Source organism: Rhinoderma darwinii, chromosome 13 (assembly GCF_050947455.1).
Source record: "Rhinoderma darwinii isolate aRhiDar2 chromosome 13, aRhiDar2.hap1, whole genome shotgun sequence".
NCBI lineage: Eukaryota > Metazoa > Chordata > Amphibia > Anura > Rhinodermatidae > Rhinoderma > Rhinoderma darwinii.
In genome coordinates, this window is record NC_134699.1 from 21,178,422 (window position 1) to 21,200,027 (window position 21,606).

The window sequence follows — 21,606 nt, forward strand, 5'->3', positions numbered from 1 at the left end:
GGTCGCAATTGCGACCGGGCCCCGAAGCCAGGGGGGCCCACGGCCCCCCGCACCACATCAATAAAAAGTTACTATAGTAACTCGGGCCGCGGGCCCCTGTTACTATAGTAACATACTTTACTTACCTTCCTGGTTCCGGATCGCAGCGGAGGTCCTGACGTCAGGCGCTGTGCGCAGCGCATGACGTCACAGCGCTATGCCGCCGCGCACAGCATCGAGACTACAGAACTCCCGCCGCGGCCGAAGAGGAAGGTAAGATAGCCCTGACTGGCGGGGTCCGACTCCTGGGACCCGCCAATCAGCTGTTTTGAAGGGGCCGCAGCACTCGTACGAGAGCTGCTCCCCTTCATTCCTGTCACTTCATTCCGGTCACACTGTGAATCGGTGTCGGCGATTCACAGTGTGGGCGAGTAGTGAAATGAAGGGGAAGCAGCTCTCGTACGAGTGCTGCGGCCCCTTCAAAACAGCTGATTTGCGGGTCCCGGGCGACACATCAGCTATTGATGGCCTATCCTGAGGATAGGCCATCAATGTTTAGGGACTGCACAACCCCTAAGCCTACGATGTAGCAGGCTTAGGGGGCCCATGAGACAGGATCACAGATTGTGTGATGCTGTCTGCTGGGCCCTGTATCTAAGCCAATCACATGGTAGGCTTAGATACATGGCCCATGCGTGATCCTGTCTGCTGGGCCCTGTATCTAAGCCTACCACACTGTAGGTTTAGATACAGGGCCCCAGCACACAGTAATCTTATACTGTATAAGATTACTGTCTGCTGGACCCTGTATCTAAGCCTACCTTGTGGTAGGCTTAGATACAGGGTCCCACAGACAGTATCACACATGGGCCCTGTATCTAAGCCTTAGGGTATGTGCACAGACACTAATTACGTCCGTAAGTGACGGATGTATTTCGGCCGCAAGTACCGGACCGAACACACTGCAGGGAGCCGGGCTCCGACCATCATAATTATGTACGACGCTAGGAGTCCCTGCCTCGCTGTGGGACAACTGTCCTGTACTGTAATCATGTTTTCAGTACCGGACAGTTGTCCGGCAGCGAGGCAGGGACTCCTAGCGTCGTACATAACTATGATGCTAGGAGCCCGGCTCCCTGCAGTGTGTTCGGTCCGGTACTTGCGGCCGAAATACGTCCGTCAATTCCGGACGTAATTAGTGTGTGTGCACATACCCTAACACATGTGTTACTAATCATTTTTTGTGTGTTTTCTTACAGGTTCGGTCGTTGGACTACGGCGGATTCCAGGACTACTTCGATGACAGCTTTTTTTTTTATTAATAAAATGGTTAATGAGGGTTGTGTTTTTTTTTTTTATTTCAATAAAATATTTTTTCTATGTCTTTGTGGTTTTTTTTAAACTATATTACTACCGCCTTAGTAATGGCCGCCGGCTGATTGACAGCATCCATTGCTAAGGCATGGCTTAGTGTTAGCCGGTGCAGAGGCTAACACTAACCCCCTTTATTACCCCGGTACCCACCGCCACCAGGGGTGCTGGGAAGAGCCGGGTACGATCCAGTACCTGACCATCTGTAGTGATGGTCGGCCACTGGGGTGGCCGCAGGCTGGTATTATCAGGAGGGGAAAGGCCAGATACAGTGGCCCTTCCTACCCTGGTGATGCTAGGCTGCTGCTGCTTTATTGTATCTGGCTGGTTATGAAAATGGGGGGGACGCCACGTCATTTAAAAAATAATTGGAAAGAACGATGTCGGGTCCCCCCCAATTTTCATAACCAGCCAGATACAACACAGCAGCAGCAGGCAGCATTACAAGGGTGGGAAGGGCCACTGTTTTTGGCCTTCCCCAGCCTAATACTACCAGCCTGCGGCCACCCCGGTGCCTGCCCGTCACTACAGCTGGTCGGGTACTGGTTTGTACCCGGCTCTTCCCAGTACCCCTGGTGGCGGTGGGTACCGGGGTAATAATGGGGGTTAGTGTAGACTCTGCACCGGCTAACATTAAGCCTCGCCTTAGTAATGGAGGTTGTCAATCAGCCAGCGGCCATTACTAAGGCGGTGATAATAAAGTTTAAAAAGATACAAGCACATAGAAATTTTTTTTATTGAAATAAAAACACAACCCTCATTAACCATTTTATTGAGAATAAAAAAAACGCCGTCATTGAAGTCCTCGTATCCGAAGTCCAACAACCGAACCTGTAAAAAAAACACAAACACACAAAAATAATCAGTAACACATAAAGAAGCAAAATTATTATTCTTACCTTTCCTGGGTCCAGCGCTGGAGCCGCAATGTCAGCGAGCTGGGCCCTGTATCTAATCCTATCATGTGTGATACAGTCTGCTGAGCTGTGTATCTAATCCAATCATGTATGATACTGTGCTGGGCCCTATATCTAATCCGATCATGTGTGATACTGTCTGCTGAGCCACTGTATCTAATCCTATCATGTGTGATACTGTCTGCTGAGCCACTGTATCTAATCCTATAATGTGTGGTACTGTCTGCTGAGCCACTGTATCTAATCCTATCATGTGTGATACTGTCTGCTGAGCCACTGTATCTAATCCTATCATGTGTGGTACTGTCTGCTGAGCCACTGTATCTAATCCTATCATGTGTGGTACTGTCTGCTGAGCCACTGTATCTAATCCTATCATGTGTGATACTGTCTGCTGGGCCACTGTATCTAATCCTATCATGTGTGATACTGTCTGCTGAGCTGTGTATCTAATCCTATCATGTGTGATACTGCCTTCTGAGCCACTGTATCTAATCCTATCATGTGTGATACTGTCTGCTCAGCCACTGTATCTAATCCTATCCATAGTTTATAGGGTCGTAGTGCTATAGATATGCTATGCTGTCTCCTATACACACACTTTTTTTTGGGGCGGACACATATGTATTGGGGCTATTTCCCGGACATTTTAAGCCCTGAGGGTATGTTCACACGGCAGCGTCTGTTACGGCTGAAATTACTGTGCTGTTTTCAGGAGAAAACAGCACCGTAATTTCAGCCGTAATGGCATGTGCAGGCGTCTTTTGCTGCGTCCACTACGGAAGTAATTGAAGCTGGTTTTCCATGGAGTCCATGGAAAACGGCTCCATTTACATCTGAAGAAGTGACAGGCAGTTTTTTACGCGCCGCCTTTCGACAGCGGCGCGTAAAAAAAAATGACCATCGGCACAGAACATCGTAAGACCCATTCAAATGAATGGGCAGATGTTTTCCGACGCTTTTGAGCCGCATTTTCGGATGTAATTCAATGCTAAAACGCCCAAATTACGTCCGTAAATAGTGTGTGTGTGAACCCAGCCTTAGTGACGCCCCGGCTGCTAGTGCTGCATTGTTGGGTCACTTAGGAGACCCAGCGATGCAGCTGAAAGCGGACCGTCGGCCATGAGAAGTTTGCGGGGTGGGGGGGGGGGGGGGGCCCTGGCACATTATCTGCACAGGGGCCTTTTGCAGTCTGTGTCCGCCACTGACTACATACTGTGCAAACATATAGCGCGCATTAATCACATCTACACACAAACAAAAATGAGAACTCACGTAGATTCCGTATAGTGATCAAGTAAAGGACCACAGAATTAACCAGTATTTACAGCTAAAGAGTTGCTATAGGTGGATTGCGGTTAGCCCCTGAATGCTATTTCTTGTTCAAAGGCGTTAATAGATGCAAGGGGGGCCCCCATAACAAGATCAAAATAAGCAACCCATTATGGTGCTGGTATAAAGTGGTGAAAGCTGGAGCAAGATGGTGGACACCGCACAGGGATGTCATGGAAAAAGAGGAAAGGAAGCAGAAATTAGAGTGCCAACTTTAACTTTTACTTTGTATTTAAAAGAAATTACAGTTCTTTTGCCGGCTCAGATGGTGCACACGGCCACGAAAATTATGTACCGTACCTTATATCTCTTCCCACTCTAGGGAGGCATAAAGATTGATCATGATATATACATAGTCTTACTGCTGAGAGGTACAGACGTCATTATGGATCAGGCAGGCAAGATGGTAGCTTGTTCTGATGTGACTGGCAGACATAGGGTCAAGGGCACCCTCCTTGTTACAAGGGCTATCTGCTTGGGCCTAGTAGGCCAAAAGATGGTGTTTGTGTACTAGTGCACATTTTAATTGTTGGTTGCTGTCTGGAATGCACAGGGCCCTACAGGCCTCCACATGGACGACTCTCCCCGTAATATTGCACTAATGGTGGTCAGTGTCGGTACACTTCCTCTATCTTGGGGTCACGTCTGTTACGTCCCAGCTATCAGTACAGTGGGGCCTCACACATCACTCCTGCTCGCTCTTCAGGACCTGTTGCTACACCAGCCCCAAAGTTGGATACAGACTAGGTTGGTCGTCCCCAGTCTCTCTCAGGCTCTTCAGTTGCAGCTCCAAGTAAATCGGTTTCTCTTGCTTCTACCTCCACTGCAGCTTTTACACCTTCCCCCTCTTGCACCTCTTGATACACAGTTTAGGTCATGCCAACTTACTCCCAATACTGAATATTGAGGGGCAGGCTAACCGCTCCTTTAAAGCCCTTGCCTTTGTTTCTCTTTCCATGACCCTTGGGTTACCCAAAGGGGACGGTATCAACCAGGGCTTGGCCCCTTCTCCCTTCCTCTATGGTACGTATGCCCTTGTAGGATCGGATCTCTACAATTTCAATCTCTGGCATATAGTTGTATTTGTAGAATTAACCCATTCTTATGACAAAGGACAAATTAAAATTGCTCTTAGTCTGGGCAGGACTTATTCCTTAACCTAAGAATAAATGTACAAGCATAACTTCTAGCAGGTTTAAGATGGACAAATCCTATAGGCACCAAAAATGTCTGTCTGTAGAAATGGTCACACTTTAGTCCCCTAGGCTATAGACTGGAAGGTATTGACTTCACCTACTTGTGGGGCAGATGTAGAGAAGATAGCTGCCACTTAAGATGGTCCGATGGATAAAATGTCACAGCAGTTTGCAGCAACAGGCACCCGATGTTACATCACTAAAGGCGCAAAGTTACTGAGGACCAGTGTACAAAATAGTAAGGCAGGTAGGAGCAGCACAAGTGCAAATTACCAAATAAATGGTCGGTGCTAAGCTTCAAATGATAGGAGTGACTTCTCCCCATACGATGTATAACAAAAAGACAAGAGCATGGAAGCAGCACTCACGAAAAAAAAGTGACGTTTATTCACCCAACAAATTGGTGAATAAACTTCACTTTTTTTTCGTGAGTGCTTCTTCCATGCTCTTGTCTTTTTGAGGACCAGTGTATATACAGGCTAGACAGAGACCATCAGCAAGCAGCAGCGTAGGAGGAAATTTTTAACAGTAAATATATTTAACTTTTTAAAAATTTCCTATTTCTGGTCCAGTTGGACAACACCTGTCCATGAGCCCTAACAGTACATGTGGTTTTTATAGAGAGGGATTGACGCTTGGGTCTCCATTGGATGTCTCCTTTGTAAGTATGTATATCCAGACCGGTAGATGGGAAAGTTGTAAAGCCGTAATCGCACCAACTTACCTGCATAAGACATATCCAATATTTGTCAACAAGCCATATCCTTGTCTTAACTGATGGAACCAGTATCCATTGGTCTCAATCGGTCATTAAATATAAAGATAACTGGAAACCCATAAAAGGGCCAATATTATTAAGAGACCACCTATAGATCACATATCCCAGCTCCATATCTATATAAAAACGTAGACCTAGCACATACAATATGTCTGCATTTATGAAGGGGTTTTAGAAACAACGTTCTCTACTATACATACTTTTTGGTAAAGCTGGAGGATGAATAAAATCATTTCCCATAATCAAATAATCAGTTCCTTACCATCTACAGTAGCTAATGTCAGCAAATTGGCAAACATAAAAGCATAGTAATGCTTATCAGTAGCAGCCAGATAGTGTCAGTTCCTAATGCGGTTGTGTGGTTAGGGCTAAATATACGCAGTCACATGCATCATACCAGACAGTAGGGTTAGTGGAAAGATATCACTGGTGATGTCTACTGCAACAAAATAGATACCAAAGCACCTTTTGCAATTTTTTTGCATTTTTATTTACGCAAGCCACTCGTTTACGATGTAAGTATATAACCAAAGTTCAGACAGGACCCTACTACATAGTCCCTATCGGTCAGACACCCAAAATCCACAACAATGTGTCACTTTGGCATAGACACAGAGCAATCTGTATTGCCTGCTAGAATGCTCTGAGAATTAATAATATATTGTAAAGCAAGATTAAAGGCCCTTTTACACGGGCCAATTATCGGGCAAATGATCGTTCATAGAACGCTCGTTGCTGATAATTTCCCTGTGTAAAAAGGGCAGCGATCAGCAAATGAACGAGCAAACACTCGATCATCTGCTGATCGTATCGTTTTAAAAAAAGTGAAATATTATCATTGTCGGCAGCACATCTCCTGCGTAAACTGGGAGACTCACGGCCGACATCATAATAATGTATGGGAACGAGCGATCGGAGTGACAAGTGCTCATCCCCATCCATAGCTCCTTGTGACAGAAGCAAGCGAGCCCCGATCAACGAGCTTTCTCGTTGATCGGCCCTCGTTGCACTGGCCATAGGACCTTTAGTGTAGAAGTTAAGGGGGTTATACACTGGGCATTTATCGGGCAAACGCTTGTTCATCTGCTGATCGTATAGTTTTAAAAATGGAAAATACTATCATTATCAGCAGCACATCTCCCTATGTAAACATGATAATAATTTATGGGAACGAGCGATCGGAGTAACGACCGCTCGTCCCCATACATAGCTCCTTGTGACAGGAGCAGACGAGCGACGACCAACGAGCTGTCTCGTTAATTGGCGCTCGCTGTATCGGCCAAAAATTTACAGTTTTAGATTGATCATTAAGGTTCCATCTGTAATGTGTATCAGCCATTAGAATGACCATTGTATTGTATATTGGTCAGTATGGTTTAATCTGTAGGTTATATCAGCCTCTAGAATGACCTCGGCATTGTGTATTGTAAAGTTCTGTGTATTGTGTATCAGTCAGTAGAATGCTCTCTGCATTGTAAAATGGTCAGATCTCTAAAACATATGAGTCACTCACTAAAATGCTTTCTGCGTTGTATATTGGTCAGCAAAGTTTCATCTGTATTATGTATCAATTCCATGATGTATATTGGTCAGAAATGTTCCATCTGTAATGTGTATCAGCCATTAGAATACCCTCTGCATTGTATATTTGTTAGTAAGGTTCTCTGTATTGTGTATCAGCCAGCAGAATGCTCTCTGTGTTGCAAAATGGTCAGATCTCTAAAATGTATGAGTCACTCACTAGAATGCTCTCTGCGTTGTATTATATAGTCAGTAAAGTTCCATCTGTAGAGTGTATCAATCACTAGAATATTCTCTGTGTTGTATTATATAGTCAGTAAATTTCCATCTGTAGAGTGTATCAATCACTAGAATGCTCTCTGCATTGTATATTGGTCAGTAAAGTTCCATCTGTATTGTGTATCAGTTCCATGATGTATATTGGTCAGAAATGTTCCATCTGTAGAGGATCAATCACTAGAATGTCCTCTGCATTGTACTTTGTTCAGTAAGGCTTCATATATTGTAGATTGTATCAGTCATTAGAATGCTCTATGCGTTGTATATTGGTCAATAGAATGTTATCTGTAGAATGTATCAATTGAATCCTATTTTATATATTAGTCAGTACATTTTCAGCTGCATTGCGTACCAGCCACTAGGGTGCTCTATTATATATTTAGCATTAAAGGGGTCGTCCACTACCGGACAACTGCTGACCTATCCGCCGGATAGGTAATCAGTATCCCATCGGTAGGAGTCCAACACCCAGACCCCGCACCGATCAACTGCTTCGGCTGCCTCCGGGCACAAGATTTCATTGCACAGTATGCAATGTATGGAGCCGGAAGCAGTTGGCTCTGTACATTACATAGCGGCCGTGCTGCTGAGCTGCAGCTCTGCTCCCATTCACTTGAATAGGAGCTGAGCTGCAGTACTGCTTGGCTGCTATTCCATGACCGGAGTCAACTGCTTCTGGCATGGATGTCCGGTGCCGGAAGCAGGCGTCGCAGCTGATCGGTGCAGGATCCGGGTGTTGGACCGCCACCGATCGTGTACTGATGACATATCTGGTTGCTAGGTCATCAGTTGTCCGGTAGTGGACAACCCTTTTAACCTTCCATCTGTATTATGTATATTGCCTTCTGGTGTAGTTATTCAAACTGTCTAAGATTTACTACTGGTGAGATGTACCCTCAATTCATTAAACCTCAAATTTGTTTAATTTTTTTTATTGGATTTTAAGCCACATTAAACTATTCTATTCCATTTTAATTTTCTATTCTTACAATAATAATTGATCTGCCTGACAGGTCTTACTCTGCCTGTTTGGTTAACCAGCTTCCTTCCTGTCTGAGCAGGATGGAAGGGGTGTGTAAATAAAAAGTACTGTGAACAGTACGGGTCCCATATATACCATTGAGACTATTCTACTATTGAGAAGAACAGATGTGAAAAAATGCTAGAATTTGTAGTTCATGTAATGATCGTTCTCCAATTAGATTAAGAGAACCAGTACGGGTTTAGATAAATCCAAATTTCAAATATTAGGCAGGTGATTTTCAATAAAAGTTTTCAAAAAGCATAAAGATCTACAGGGATCCACTAGATCTGCAGCTGGCAGGGCATGTGTCCAAGGTGCTGGGTACAGTGGAGGCACCAGCAAGCAATTCTGGCTATGGTGCTACGGAAGCAACCTGAATCTTTGCCTCGGGTAAAGGACAGTCTAAATTAAATAGGACCCCATCTATAAAAAAAACTAAAAACTTTTCCTGCATCATTAGAGTTATAGACTCATGTCTAGTCAGGGATCCCTGTACAAAAGGTCTAGGCTGTCTAAGGAGTCCTATTTGTGTCCTTTATGAGTGGATATGGGGCAGTGCAGTGGTAAATGTGTTACAAAAAGTTGTCAACTATATCAGCATTGCCAGTATTTTCCCAAAAAGATGCAAAAGTAGATAAACATGGCGCATGTTGAGAGAACCATATTTTTCCATGTACCTGAATAATTTAATCAAGACAACCCCTATGTAAACTGAAACCGGTCCGATGAAGATGAAATATTGTATTACGTGTGGTCCATTTAAAGGAATGGCTGGTCGTGTATTAAAAGGACATGCTTAGTCCACCCCAGCAAGAGCTGCTGTTTGTTAGAGTGGGTTCCCCCTAATGGGGCATATGGAAAGTGGTTGTCTTCTTGAAACTGGCCCTTTGAGCGTTTCATTTTACAATCAATTTCTGATAATCCAGTACATGGGATGGGAGGTTAGAGAAGACGCAAGGCAAATTGTTGGATATACTGAGTGACTCGAAGTCTATATATCAATATGAACCCAGGTTGCCGGCCTTAACAATTTAACCAAGAATCAGTCAGTTAAGATGAACAAAAAGAAATCCTATAGATTTTAAGTCATACAGTATATGTCCATAACATGAACACATTAGCAATGTAGGATAATAGTTATAATTACGATCACATCAACAAGTCTGCATTTATTTAATTGGGATGTTGCCCATATAGTATAGATCGGGTCAAACTGGCCAACCAGATGACCAGAGGATCCTCCAGAGGGCCCAGGCTTTAAGACAATAATGGGCCTTAAATGTCCAGGAGAAGACAACCTCATTTGGAGCCAATCACTTGCCACTAGAGTCTATTTCTTATGGGATGATGCCCAAATTACCTATTAGCACTTATTGATGATATGACCTGTGTATACAATGATAACAACAAGGACTATGATGAAATGAAAAGTGGTCATGTACATGTTCTATATAGATGGAGAGTGGGCCCTCGGAATCATCTCCTCTGATGGGCCCAAGTAACGCTTGGCACCAGTCATAGTACTAATAGTAGTTCCAATAAAACAGCATAGTGTCAGTCATACCAGACGTCATGCCAACAGTAGTACCACTTATCAGGAGCTACAGGCCAGGCATAGTCCCCGACATAGTCTGCCCAGTGTGTTTATATGTACAGGAGATCCTCTTCCCAGCTGGTAACATCTTTTTTTTTTTTTTTCAAGTCAAGGTTGACCGGGGCCAAAAGTCCACCATTCCGCTGTTGCCTACAGTCTGCCTTTTTCGTGACACAAGACTGTCAGACCTAGGATTGCCACCTTTTCCACCCAAAAACACTATCAGAATTAAGGGTGTATGCTGCGATTTTGCTCAAAGAAGAGCAAAAATGCCACAAAACCTGAACAGTGGAAAAAAGTGGTTGTGGCCTGGCCGAGTCAGACCTCAACTAAAGGCAAATGTTGGTCAAAAACGTAATCTGACATTTTGGATTTTTTTGGTTCCTGCTCAGATTAGGTTATTGTCATATTTGAGAAATCTGCCAGCTCAGCACTAAGGGGTATGTGCCACTATTGTCATCACCTTATCAATACTCCCTTGTTCCATTTAGTCACGGGCATATGTAGAGATCTATGCGCATTTTCTTCATGGTAAAGAAGGCATTCTCCTCCGGAGCAACAATCTAACAAGTTTTTCATCCCTCCACTATCCATGTCCTATTAAAAGAATGATACATAAATCATATAGGCGATAACAATTGCGTTGTCTGGTTAGTACTCTCGCAGTAAAACTAAAATTAGACCTTCGAATTGTTGACTTTACATGACATCACTGATTAAATGGAAAAAAAAATAACACAAAAGACTGAAGTGAAAAAGCTCTAAATCACAAACCCACAATATACCTCAGCACCTGTGTTGCGTAAACGCATAAAAACTCCCCCTCCCCCATCTTATTATGCTTCCCTTTTAAAAGGGATGGGACCTGATCACGTTGCTGTTTACATGTAAAGAGACTAACCCCAAGAAGCTCGTGTGCATAGCAGGTGTCATACTAATGACCGCATGAAAAAAAAAAGTCTAAAAATATTAATATAGTTTAAGATTTTATGTTATTAGTATGTGGTGGTTCTTATTATTTTATTTACAAGCTTTTAAAGCTGCCACTACAGGACATCAGAAAAGCTTCATGAGGCAATGCAGAATTATGAGTGCTAACTTTTTGTATTGTCACATTAACGTCATCCCCTGTAAAATACTTATGTAGCAGAGCTGATTTTAGGATTGTACACAACTAATTGTGACATCATGATGTGGTATTTGGCTGCAGAATACATAATTCTTGCCATCCAAATAATAGAATCCCAGTGGCAAGGAAAATGTTATTCGGCTACATTTACTGTATATATTGTTCGGACAGTACATTCGGTGGGACTGTCCACCATACAGACGTCTGCCATTGACTCAGATTTAAAAACCCAATGCAGTGCGATGCACTTTTTTGCACAGTTGTACTGAAAAGCCTAGTATACGAGCCAAAATGGGCTCTCTTGGCATATGTCTGGATAATAATAATCTAAGGGCACGTTAGTTGTCAGGGGCATAGCTAAAGGCTCGCTCAAAATTACAGACATGTTTTGCCCCAACGAATGAAAAACATATACACACCCAGGGGTGTAACTAGCACCGGACATCTGGGGCCCAAGCCCCGGATCTTTGGCCCGGGTTCCGGAACCCCGGGCGACTGCCGCTACAGGGGTCTCATCGACCGCGGCCGCTTTTTATGTGTGTTTTTTTACAGGTTTGGTCGTTGGACTTCCCACCCTGGTAATGCTAGGCTGCTGCTGTGTTGTGTCTGGCTAGTTATCAAAAATGGGGGGACCCCACATCATTTTTTTTTTTTAAATGGAATAAACGTTGTGTGGTCCCCCCATTTTTCATAACCAGCCAGATACAACATAGCAGCAGCAGCCTAGCATTACCAGGGTGTGAAGGGCCCTGTTTTTGACCTTTCTCAGCCTAATAATACCAGCCTGCGGCCGCCCCAGTGCCCAGCCGTCACTGCAGATGGTCGGGTACTGGATCGTACTCGGCTCTTCCCGGCACCCCTGGTGGCGGTGGGTACAGTGGCGGATTATCATATGGGCGTTTCGGGCGGCCGCCCGGGGCCCGAGGCTCCCAGGGGGCCCATGGCAGCCCGAAACGCACATCATCTCCTAAATCTATTCAGCGCGCTAGCGCTGCTAACGGCCGAAGATGAGGAGGAGCAGGGAATTGGCCGGGAAATAGGTAGGACACGCCTCCCTGACAAGTGCGGGCCGCCGCCATTGAGTAACAGAACAGCGACGGACGGCTGTTCTGTTACTCCAAAGCAGCAAGAGAAGAGCCGGGCGGGTGGTCACCGGCACTGAGGTCAGTACAGGCTTATCCTCCTGCCCAACTGGTTCCCTACCGCTGGCTGTATTTTTACGGCCAGCGGTCAGGGACGGGTCCTTAAAACCCGAGCCATAGACGTTCTACGGCTCGGGTTTTAACTTGCTGCCCGCGCGATCGGGCAGCTGAATGTCGGGTCTCCGGCTGTCAGTGACTGCCGGGGACCCTGAGGAGAAGATAGGAGCAGCTTTCGCTGCTTCTGTCTTCTCTGATCTCTTTTACACAGCGTTCAATGAACGCTGTGTACAGGAATAGAGACAGCAGCAGCGGCGCTGTCTCTATTCCTCCCGGTGATCATGTGACTGGTCACATGATCGCCGGGTGCCGTTAGTGGCAGACTGCTGCTGGGTCTTACTAGACCCAGCACAGCCCTATTAGTGACAATCGTCACTGTGAGAGGGCTGATTTCCCCTGTAACTGGGGCTGCTGTGCAGCCCCAGTTACAGTGGAAAAACATGCTGTAAAACAAAGAAAAAAATATATAAAGTTCCCCAAAGGTCTTTTTTGACCTTTAAGGGACAGACCATAGTAATAAAAAAATAGTAAAGTGCAAAAAAAAATTAAATAATAAATACACATAAAATACCCACCCCAAAAAAAACGTTCCCCCCGACAATCATTGTTGTAACGCTAGCGCTGACTCAATTAGCCTAATATAGACATGTAATATATTAAAGTTTACGGTAGACAATGGCGATCACAAATAAAAGGTCTATTTTAGGGTAAAACTATGTTATTACCAAAAAAAAATAGCTCAAACGTAAAAAAGCTTATTTTTTTACTATTATTTTCAAACTTTATGAATAAAAATTCTAAAATAGCAAAAAAGGTGTGCATAAAAATGATAAAAAACGAAACCTGCATTGTCTACGGAAAAAACGTCGCAAAAATCACGTTGGTTTTATTTTTTTTAAATAAAAATGTGTGTTTGGTGCAACTTTGTAATTACGTTTTATTAAAAAATATTTTCACTTTTTGAGATACAGCTGCTTTGTATCCTGTATCCGTCAGGTCAGCAGGACTGACGGGATCAGTGAAACGGGCCCTGCGCTAAATTATAATCTTAGATGTGATAGATTTGAGGTGGATCCTGCGTGTCACTGATCCTGTCAGTCCTGCTGACCTGACGGATACAGGATACAAAGCAGCCGTATCTCAAAAAGTAAAAATATTTTTTAATAAAATCAATCAATCACACTGATACACACACATACTATATATATATATATATATAATTATAATATAACGTTTTTAAATGTGTACATAGCATTGTGGCACTATATACAAGGGGGAGCGCTGTGAGGCACTATATACAAGGGGGAGCGCTGTGAGGCACTATATACAAGGGGGAGCGCTGTGAGGCACTATATACAAGGGGGAGCGCTGTGAGGCACTATATACAAGGGGGAGCGCTGTGAGGCACTATATACAAGGGGGAGCGCTGTGTGGCACTATATACAAGGGAGCGCTGTGTGGCACTATATACAAGGGGGAGCGCTGTGAGGCACTATATACAAGGGGGAGCGCTGTGAGGCACTATATACAAGGGGGAGCGCTGTGTGGCACAATATACAAGGGGGAGCACTGTGAGGTACTATATACAAGGGGGAGCGCTGTGAGGCACTTTATACAAGGGGGAGCGCTGTGTGGCACTATATACAAGGGGGAGCGCTGTGAGGCACTATATACAAGGGGGAGCGCTGTGTGGCACTATATACAAGGGGGAGCGCTGTGTGGCACTATATACAAGGGGGGGCTGTGTAGTGCTATCCACAGTGGTATGTGTGTGGCGCTCTTTATAGGGGGGGCTTTTTGGTGCTATTTACAAGAGGGGGAGGGCTGTATGGCACTATCTATAGGGGGCTGTGTGTAACGCTCTACGAGGGGGATGTGTGATATATAGAGGGGGCTGTGTATGGCGATATCTATGGGGGTGTGTAATATCTACAGGGGCTGTGTGTGGCACTATGTACAGGGGGCTGTGTGTATGTGGTGTTTTACAGTGTGTGGTATTATTATATTCAGGCGCGCAGTGTTTGGTGCTATTATATTTAGGGGCACAGTATGTGGCACCATGATAACTTTATTTTCGTTTATAGGTGTGGAAATGTTGGAAAAGTGAGGAGACGTCTAAGTGGCAAATTCTGCAGAAATGAGTCATGGCCGGGAGAAGTTGTCATGAGCGCTGGACCGGATGGAGAAGAAAAGAGGAAAAAAACTACTAGAATCTGAGACGTCGTCACCTGTGAGTCACTAGATTTATAGAGAATCTGTCACATTTCCTGACATGTTTATTATAGGAAATCCTTGTATTTCACAAAAAGTCTTTCTGCAGTCCAGGACTGATAGACAATTTCCCTTGTCAGGAGGTTGTGTCCCTGCACAGTGTGATCCTGTCAGTATGTAGGGACACCGCGCTGTGACAAGGGGAATCGTAACACTGTTAATGCTTGCCCAAAAAGGTAGTGTTAAAAATAGTTACGGTGAGGAAGGGGGGCCCAAGTTTGGGTAACAGCCCAGGGCCCATGGTCTACTTAATCCGCCACTGGGTGGGTACCAGGGTAATAAAGGGGGTTAGTGTTAGCCTCTGCACCGGCTAACACTAAGCCCCGCCTTAGCAATGGACGTTGTCAATCAGCCAGCGGCCATTACTAAGGCGGTAGTAATAAAGTTGTTAAAAATACAAGGACATAGAAAAAATATTTTATTTAAATAAAAAAACACACATCCCTCCTTAACCATTTTATTGAGAATAAAAAAAGCCGTCATCGAAGTAGTCCTGGAATCCGAAGTAGTCCAACATCCGAACCTGTAAAAAACACAAACACACCAAAAAATTGGTAACACATAACAAAGCAAAGCAATTACATACATACACACACACACTTTTTTTTGGGGGGGCGGGTGGACGTATGTTAGTAGAAGGATACTTACTGCAGGGGCCCTGTATCTAAGTCTATCATGTGTGATACTGTCTGCTGGGCCATGTATCTAAGGCTATTATGTGTGATACTGTCTGCTGGGGCCATGTATCTAAGCCTATCATGTGTGATACTGTCTGCTGGGGCCATGTATCTAAGTCTATCATGTGTGATACTGTCTGCTGGGGCCATGTATCTAAGTCTATCATGTGTGATACAGAATGCTGGGGCACTATATCTAAGTCTATCATGTGTGATACTGTCTGCTGGACCATGTATCTAAGCCTATCATGTGTGATACTGTCTGCTGAGACAATGCATCCAATTCCAATGTAGCTGTAGGAGCCTTAGTCTTATAGATATGCTATCTCCGATATGTACTGTATGTAAACATGTATTTATTTCTTGGGGTGGTGGTAAATATATGTCTCGGGGCTTATGCCCCTGATCTTTTAAGACCCTAGCAATGCCCCTGTACTCACCTCAACATCTGAATGGACCCTAAGTATATGGAGGCGTTACTGTGGTAACAGGGGCACGCGTAGTGTTGCCTATATTAAAAGACATAGGCCCCAGTTACTAATAAACTGTCGACAGATGTGGTGCGTGGAACCAAGGGCCTCCTGGGCTTCATGGCCTAGTCGTAAACGGCAACTTATAGCTACGCCACTTTTATATGTATACGTTGGAAGGACCTAACCTTATCCAGTTAAAGAGGTCGTCTGCTTTTTATTTTTTTAACCTATTTATAGAATAGGAAGTTATACAGTTTTCTAATATACATGTATTATCAATTCTGCTCGCATACCTTTCTTATATCGGTGCAGCGGGCCCCGGTCTCTCTACAGTAGGATGTTATAGCCACAAATTTGTCCGGTCTAATGCATCCAAGAGCCAACTGATTATAGCTAACATGGCGTCAGTCATGTGACCTCCCCCCCGTGTATACATCATATGACCCTAGCATTCGGTTATCAGTAAGGTTACATGACACATGTGGTGGGGCAACATAGAGGACACATCCACGGGATACGTGAATAGGACTAACGGTGGAATAATGATGAACGGCTACGTCACTGTGCCTTTATTCACTTGTATAAAATGGCTGCCTGTCTCTAGGTGATGTTGTCATGTTAATAAAGTTAACTGTATAGGGAGAAAAAAACAACATTTTGGTGATTTAGGTAGCCCTCATCCATAAAGACATTGGATATATCCATAGAGGCCATATACTACATAAATTCACCCCCCTCACCCCTTTCCCATTATACAAGAGATAGAAGATCTTTCCCGTGTTTATATAAGATGTTGTTCACATTAAGCGTTATGTATGCTGTATATATAAACTTGTGGAGTGATGGTCACTACAAACAACCGCCGCTAATGACTGGTTCACCTTCCATTTACATATATCAGCTATTATTTCCAAACGGTCACAATGCAGGTTGCAGTACTCAACAATAATAAAAAAAAATGTTTTACACCTTTATTCAAACGTTGACTTAAAAAATAGCAGCATTACAAATCACTATAAGGCATCATTTAGACGAGCGTAATATATATATTTTCACACGTGTCGTACGCACCTATATTAGGCTATGGGGCAGTGCAGACAGTCCGTGAGTTTTGCGCAGTGTGAGTCCGCTTTGTAAAACTCACGTCATATTCTATATTTCTGCGTTTTTTGCGCATCACGCACCCATTGAAGTCAATGGGTGCGTGAAAACCACGCAGGTCGCACGGAAGCACTTCCGTGCGAACTGCGTGGTTCGCGCAGCAGCTGCCATTCTCTGAATGTAAACAGAAAAGCACCACGTGCTTTTCTGTTTACAAACATCCAAACGGAGTATCAAAATGATGGCGGCTGCGAGAAAATCTCGCAGCCGCGCATCATACACTGATGACACACGCAGCTGTTAAATGCCTTTTGCGCACGCAAAACGCCGCATTTTTTGCGTGCGCAAAACGCACACGCTCGTGTAAATCAGGCCTAAGGCCGGGGGCCCACAGGACGGATAGGCTGCATAAAAACCACGCAGCGTATCTGACCTGGGACCCGCAAGAATTTCAGTCAAAAAAATCGCACTAAACTGTGGTGCGTTTTTTCGGACGGGAATTCCGCTGCATAATTAAGCACGCATACTTACCATCTCCCTCCTCTGACATCTGCTCCGGCCTCCCTGAATGCCTGTGATTGGCTGTAGCAGTCACATGGGATACAACGACATCCCAGCAGACCGGACTGCAGGAAGAACGAGGGCGTTCTGGGTAAGTTTGTTTTCTTCCGGCGTTGCGATTTTTGCCTTGTAAATGCTGCGAATACGCCCCAAAAGTTGCAACACTTGGCTTTCTGTTGCACGTTTTGCATCCCCATTGATTTAAATGGGGAAAACATTGACTTCACATGCGCGAGCATCGTTCCCGAAACATGTTAATGACTGGCAACCTGCGCTGCGACAACATTAGTAATAAATGTTCACATTGTTCTTGGTTGTTTAAACCCTTCCCAACATTTGACGTATAGCTGTGTCGTAGCCGGGAATGGTGAGAATGGAGCGGGCCGACACGTCACTACAATGACTGGGGTGGGAAATAACTCCAATCCCAGCAATTTTACCACTTAGATGCCGCTGTCAATAGCCACCTAAGTCGTTAGAGAGGAGGTCGACCCACTATGTCAGCCCATAGTCCCCCTCCCAATGACGAGATCGTGAGGTGCCGATTGTTGTCATGGAAGTCAACCCTCTTTGTGGCAGGGCTTAATGGGAGCCGGCCAAAAACACAATATGCTGAAATACATAAGTATTGCAGTATATTGTGCAAGCAAAATAACAATTGCTTGCTCAAATCCCCTAGGGGAACATTTTTCCCTAAAGTAATGCAAAAAGAAAAAAAAAACTTTTGTAAATTTTGTAAAAGTCTAAACTAGTACACCCGCACAGTCAACGCAAAAACAGATAAAATAAAATAATAAAATGCCAGAATTGTTTGGTTTTTTTTGTTACCTAAACCCCCATAATAAATGGATTAAAAAGAGATCAAAAAGTCACATGTCCAATAAAAACTACAGCTCATCCCACAAAAAACAACCCTCACACAGCTTAACCAACTGAAGGAAAAAAAAAGTTAGGACAATTTTTTAATATTTTTTAACAATCAGTTCTTTCTTTGTAAAAGTAGTAAAACAAAAAACTATATACAATTGGTTTCGCCTTATTTGTAATTGTATTGACCCGCAGAATAAAGTTAACATGCTTTTACCAAAAGGTGAACGCCATCGAAACGAAACCTATAAAAACATGAAGGAATCGCAGTTTTTTCTCCCATTCCATAAAGAAACAACGACAACTCATCCCGCGAAAACGGATAGAAAGATTGTAATATAAAAAAGTTAGCATTTGGAAAGTGGGAAGGAAAAAGCGAAAATGAAAAACCGAAAAATGGCTGCGGTGGGAAGGGGTTTAGGCCGAGATCTCAAAGAATCTAATGGAGCACAGACGCTGAACCATCAACATGTCACATCATATGTGCATTAGATAAATTGCTGATCTGAGAAACTCCTCAGTTTGTGGTAACAGAAATGACGTTCTGTGCAGAAAAACATGTTTTCAGAGCTCATTTACTGTCATCACGTTACATCTGCCCCTCACCGTATCACTCATACCAGTACATCCCCATGCAGAGGCGTGACGTGAAGCTCCTGGGCCCTAAAGCAAAGTCTGTAACAGGGCCCCCCATATACCATGTGTCATTCATAATAGTATTGGCTTCTCATATGGCAGAGAGCCCTTTGGGCCCCCTCTGCACCCCTTATAGTTACACCTCAGTCTCCACTGGTTCTCACAGCCTTCAGGCCGGAGGTGACCCTAATGAAATCACCGCTACTGAAGAAAGGTTTTTTCTCAGGTAGCTTCTTCTAGGAGGGAAGTGACATATTAGTAATTGACTTTAGTCTTGATGTCTTCGATAACATGTTTTCCTCATGTTTGGCTAAGGTTCCATTATGGGCCGTGATAAATGAGCACCGATCAGCGAGACAGCTTGTTGATCGGCGCTCGTTTGCTCCTTTCACAAGAAGCTATGATCAGTAATGTATGTGGACGATCAATCGTTGCTACGATCACTCGTCCTCATACATTTCTGTCATGTCGGCAGCACAACTCTGTTTAAACAGGGGGATGTGCTGCCAACGATAATATTTAATTCTGCATAAACGATATGATCGGCCGATGATTACACAGGGCAAGAATAGGAAACCAGCCTTCATATGAACGCCCAATCATTGACTCGTGTAAAATGGCCTTAAATATCTCTAGATGGGGGCATATCCTAATAACCAGAAGCTAGTGAATTCTATTGGAACCGCTGTATGGCCCCCTGGACACCTGATGGGGCCCAAAAGCGAGTGCACTGTATATAAAACAGAATATCCCTTTTGCTGAGAAATGTCATGGTCTAGTATCCAGGAACCAGACCCCTAAAAGGGGTATTGGAGTTAGGCTTTGTGCCGATTTGATGCAGATTTTGCATGTATTTTTTAAGCCAAAACCAGGAACGGACCCTAAATAAAATTACTATATAAAGAAAGGCCTTATAGATCTGCTCAACTGGATCCAATTCTGGTTTTGGACTAAGAAATGCATGCGAAATCTGCACTGTGTGAACAAGGTCTAAGGCCTCCTGCACACGTTGCAAAAATTCTGCAACTGGAAATCAGTTCCATTCATCTGAATGTGATTGTATTTTCAGTCGCACACAATCTGCTGCATGTAACTGCGTCCTATCTGTTGCAGCATAGCAGAGTAGCAAACAAGAACAGCAGACAAAATTGCAAAAATAAAGGGGGGAATTTATTAAGACTAGCGTCCCAATTTCCCAAAATTGGTTGTGGTGAAGCTTTCCATCTTTACAGGGGTGTAGTTGTAGGGAGTGCCGAAGTGGCAGTGACACCCAGGCCCTGGGGCATGAGGGGGCTCAAAGGTCAATGTACGGCACCAATATTTTATAAATGGCACATAGTAGGTGGGGGGCTGTCACAGATTTTGCATTGGGGCCTAGCAGCTTCAAGTTACCCATATCTTCCCTGAAAATAACTGCCCCATAATATACTATGCATATCTATGAGCATAATTTTACAATCTCTATACAGATATTATTTAAAGGGGTTATTCAGGACTTTTAAATATCGGCAACAGGGCAGGGGATGGTATAAAGTAGTAAACTAGCAGATACTTACTTCTTGAAGTGCCCCCCGCTCCAGCGCTAAGGCTCCCGGTCCGGGAAGCTCCTGCAACGGTCAAGTGCCGTTCATGGCAGAATCACCGCTGAGGCCAGCGATTGGCTGCAGCAGCACGTGACCACTGAAGGAGCTTCTGGGACTGGAGCGGCAGAGAACGGGGCCTCAGCGCTGAACCAGGGGGTAACTTCAGGGAGTCAGTATCTGCTATATAAATTTATTATTTTACACCATCCCCTGTCTTCTGGCCATTTTGAAAAGTCCTAGATAACCCTTTTTCCTATCTTTTTAAATAAACAGTGCCACTCTTGTCCATGGGCTGTGTCTGATCTTACATCTCTGCAATACCAGACACAGCCACGGACAAGAGTGGCGCTGATTCTAGAGGGGGAAAAAATGACTTTTTTTTCTAATCTCATGCAATCCCTCTAAAGAACATCTCAAGGGGGAGAAAAGTTATAGGATTTAAATAATATTAAAGTGACATCATGCCCAACTCCTGGGATTACGCAGCTAATGTCATCATCTAGCACTGGGATTTGGTTAACATCTATCCATAGAATGAAGTGTAAACTGTCCCTTTAAGAAGTGTATAGATTATGTATATAAAATGGGCTCACAATCCTCCCCACCCAGTCTTTGTTCTCCCCACACCTGCTCAGCTCACCTCTGTGCTTTCACTTCTTGTTGCTGTGACATTTTATAGCTTTTAAGTGGCTTTTTGTTTTTTTACAGATTTTGCTCTTTGTTCTCAAACCGGAAGATTATGGATCACTCTACATTTTTACTACATCTGGATCACATATGTAGACCATGGCTATGAGAAGAATAAAGATGTCCATACACTTAGGAGGTCGGGTCAAACCCCATTCGTTATCTAAATTACTTACAAATTGTTTATGTAGATTATATCTATGTGTAATTGATAGTTTTGCTACTGTCGCACGGTTGCTTGCGATTTATATTCCATAGGAAACCATTGCCAGCAACTGTCTAGAACCCCTGAGCAGGACTCCATGGCGAGTTTTGGTAGCGCAAGAGCAACTGGAAATCACAATACCTCCATTTTTTACAATATGGTAAAAGTCAATGGTGACGTGCAGGAACGAGCTAAGGATTGGGTTTATGGAAATTTTTGGTCCTTT

General features: G+C 44.0%; 1 long non-coding RNA gene across 3 annotated transcripts in view; it reads left to right on the plus strand.

Moving 5' to 3' along the window:
- The window catches only part of LOC142665957 (uncharacterized), a 56,025-nt gene extending 34,717 nt beyond the window's left edge, over positions 1 to 21,308 (plus strand). For 2 of the 3 annotated variants that reach the window (XR_012851609.1, XR_012851612.1), the window contains exon 4: positions 21,197 to 21,308. This is a non-coding gene — a long non-coding RNA (uncharacterized LOC142665957). Of the gene's footprint in view, positions 1 to 14,403; positions 14,509 to 21,196 lie in introns of those variants that run through there. The other variant, XR_012851611.1, reaches the window with a different exon arrangement.
- Positions 21,309 to 21,606: the final 298 nt, after the last annotated feature.